The 3436-nt window shown below is 37.1% G+C and overlaps 1 pseudogene; it reads left to right on the top strand.

The window, feature by feature from the left end:
• The first annotated feature begins 1194 nt into the window (after nucleotides 1–1194).
• Nucleotides 1195–1782, top strand: LOC120227689 (annotated as a pseudogene).
• The last annotated feature ends 1654 nt before the right edge of the window (nucleotides 1783–3436 follow it).

The raw sequence follows: 3436 nt of genomic DNA, 5'->3' as shown, positions 1-3436 counted from the left end.
GATTTATGTACACATATAATCAGGTGTAAAGAAAGGAAATCCTACCATTTGCAACAACACGGGTGGACCTGGAAGACATTATGCAAAATAAAACAATTCAGTCACAGAAGGGCAAACACTACATGATCTGACTTAAATGGTGTACTTTCCTTATGGAAGCAGAAAATAGATAGGTGGTTGTCAGAGAATGGGGGATGGAGAAAATGAGGAGTTGTTATTCAATGTGAATAAAGTTACAGTTATACAAGATGAATAAGCTTTAGAGATCTGTTCAACACAGTGTCTATAGATAATAATATGGTATTAAACACTTAAAATTCCTTAAGAGAGTAGATCTCATGTTAAACTTCCTTACAGGGTGTGAGAGGGGAGGAAGCAAAGCGACACAAAGAAACTTTTGGAGATGATATAATGCTGATTGCCTTGATGGTGGTGATGATATCACCAATATATGCAGATGTCCAAGGTAATAAAATCGTATACATTAAATATGCATGCTTTTATATACCAATTACGCCTCAATAAAGCTGAAAAAAGATAAAGAGATGTTGCTTTTTGCACCAATTCAAATACCGTACAATATAGCTTCTAATTTACAAATACAATTTGAACAATATAGGTTCTAAATTAACCATAAATATTGTTGAAATGCATCAAATGGCAAATCTTTATAATATTAATTAATACTGAATCTCAGATGACAGTTACACCTCAAGATCTAGCTAAAGATAAACAAAATATTCCCTGTAATCTTTGGCAAATTCCTGAATACATAACAGAGGACATACAGGTATGCCACATTTTAAACACAGTAACTACAGTCTTGTGTAAATCCCCCATTGCCATAGTACTCATTGCTCTAAAATATCCCATAGTTGTCATGGATGCCCTGACTCAGTGAGTAATAATACTAAATTCAGTCTTTGATACTTACAGATTGTCTTGGCAAAATGGGACTTCATGGACACCTCCTGCCAGTTAACATAAATAATGTGTCCCATCGTGTATTAAATGGATCCTTCAGTGATTGAAACCCGTGATATAAAACCCATTTAGAGAAAGGGGCTGCTATCCCCATGACTTCTCCATTTAACGGCCAAATTTCGGAAGGACTACCGTCAAGATCCTGAAGCAAGACTTGTGTACCCACCCCTGCTGTGGCCCCCAGCACCCACCAAGTCGTCCAGCTCAGCCATGATCAAGGCGATCCTCATCTTCAATAACTACGGGAAGCAGTGGCTTTCCAAGTTCTACAAGCCCTACGGTGAAGATACACAGGAGAAAATCATCAGGGAGACATTCCATTTGGTATCTAAGAGAGATTAAAATGTTCGTAATTTCCTAGAAGGAGAATGGTTAATTGGAGGATCTGACAACAAACTGATTTACAGCTATTACGCAACATTATATTTTGTCTTCTGTGTTGATTTTTCAGAAAGGGAACTTGTCATTTTAGATCTAATTTAGCTATTTGTAGAAACATTACACAAATGTTTTGAAAATATCTGTGAGCTGGATTTAATTTTTCATGTAGACAAGGTTCACAATATTCTTGCAGAAATGGTGATGGGAGAGTGGTATTGGAGACCAACGTGAATGAGATTGTTACACAGATTGATGCACAAAATAAACTGGAGAAATCGGAGGCTGGCTTAGTGCGTGGGAGCTCCAGCCTGTACTGTATTAGCTGTGAAGAATAGGAGTCTTCCTGAGATCCCAAGAAATATTAACATTGCTGACATCATTATAAAAGTGCCAAACCTGCCCTCTTTTTTAAATTAAAAAGAAAAGAAAAAGAAAAGAAAATAAGAGGCCACTCCCAGGTAAAATCCAGGGAGAAAAGTCACCTGAGTTTACCATGCAGTTGTTTACCAAAAATAGAGGAACAGAGTCTTGACTTAAGCCTAGGTACTGTATAGAAGTTGTGGAAGTTCAATGTTGCTTTTCTTGCTCAGTGGTTTTGAAGAAACTGAGTAGTTGCAATGTGATAGTTCTTTTTCTTTTTTTAAACTGCATTCCTATGCCCACCTAAGGCATACTTCTATGTACTGTCTACTACAGTATTGCAACGTGTTTGAGACATTTCTTTAAGTTATGTACAGTCCAAAATGTTGGTGTTTTGTATAGATTACAGGTGTAGCATTCCAGAATTCTTTCCATTGTTTTTAAAGAACGAAATACGTATGGCATGAAAACATTATGACCCTTTTCACTTAGTTTAAATAAACTCCATGTAACTGGACTTCTAAACAAGGCATAAACAAACAAAAATACTACAAAGTTTTGCCTGTCCTTAAATTTACAATGAATGAATGGAGATTCGTGATGAATTATCACAACTTCAATGTTGTGGCCCCTCCCATTAAGGCCCCATATCCAAAATTATTAATTATTAATTCTACCTAAGAAGTAACTAGAAAATATTTTGCTGTTATAAATTTGAAAATATAATACACATAAATTACACACATAGATTTGATTTGGATAGGTGGAATAAGTCGGGAAAGGAAGAATAAAGATAAGTAAATGTAAAATATGCAAGATTATGCCCTCACTTTACAAAAGGGGAAATAGAACTCTCTCCATGAGTAGAAAAATGAAGACGACTTTGTCCTTCCTAATATGGTCCATTTCAATGTCTGTGTGCTTGGTTAAAATTTTCAGGAAGAGAAGGTGTTGGATTTCTTAACTGTTGGCAAAACTTTTTCTATGGCTATGGGAGACTCCACAATCAGTATACTATTCAAAATTATTATTTGTTTTAGCTGCATTTGTAGAAGCAAATTTAAGGTTTTGGGCCCCTCTAAAGTGTCATGAAAACTTTAGGGACAGTAACTGTTCTAATTGGTTTACATGTATTCATTGATTTAATCCTCAAAGGAAGCGTATGTGCTTATACAAATAAAGAGACTGAGGTGGACTCCAAGCAGTGACACCCAGATTTGAATCCTTACAATTTGGCTTTAGGACAGATATTCTTTTTTTTTTTTTAAACAAATAGTTTATTGTCAAGTTGGTTTCCATATAACACCCAGTGCTCATCTCCACATGTGCCCTCCTCCATGCCCATTACCACCCCCTCCCCGCCACACCCATCTGTCCTCAGTTTGTTCTCAGCATTCAAGAGTCTCTCATGGTTTGCCTCCCTCTGTCTCCCCCACTATTTTTCCCCTTCTTCTCCCCCACGGTCCTCCGTTCAGTTCCTCCTAATCCTCCTATACGTGCAAACATGTGGTATTGGTCCTTCTCTGCCTGACTTATTTCGCTCAGCATAACACCCTCAAGGTCCATCTATGTTGCTACACATGGCCAGATTTCATTCTTTCTCATTTCCATGTAGTATTCCATCATACAGATCAACCACATCTTCTTGATCCATTCATCCGTTGATGGACACTTAGGCTCTTTCCATGTTTTGGCTATTGTGGAGAGTGCT

This window comes from Hyaena hyaena, unplaced genomic scaffold, assembly GCF_003009895.1.
Source record: "Hyaena hyaena isolate Hyena2069 unplaced genomic scaffold, ASM300989v1 scaffold_2807, whole genome shotgun sequence".
In the NCBI taxonomy this organism is placed as follows: domain Eukaryota; kingdom Metazoa; phylum Chordata; class Mammalia; order Carnivora; family Hyaenidae; genus Hyaena; species Hyaena hyaena.
Note: the sequence above shows the minus strand (reverse complement) of the source record. Positions and strands in the feature narration are given on the sequence as shown.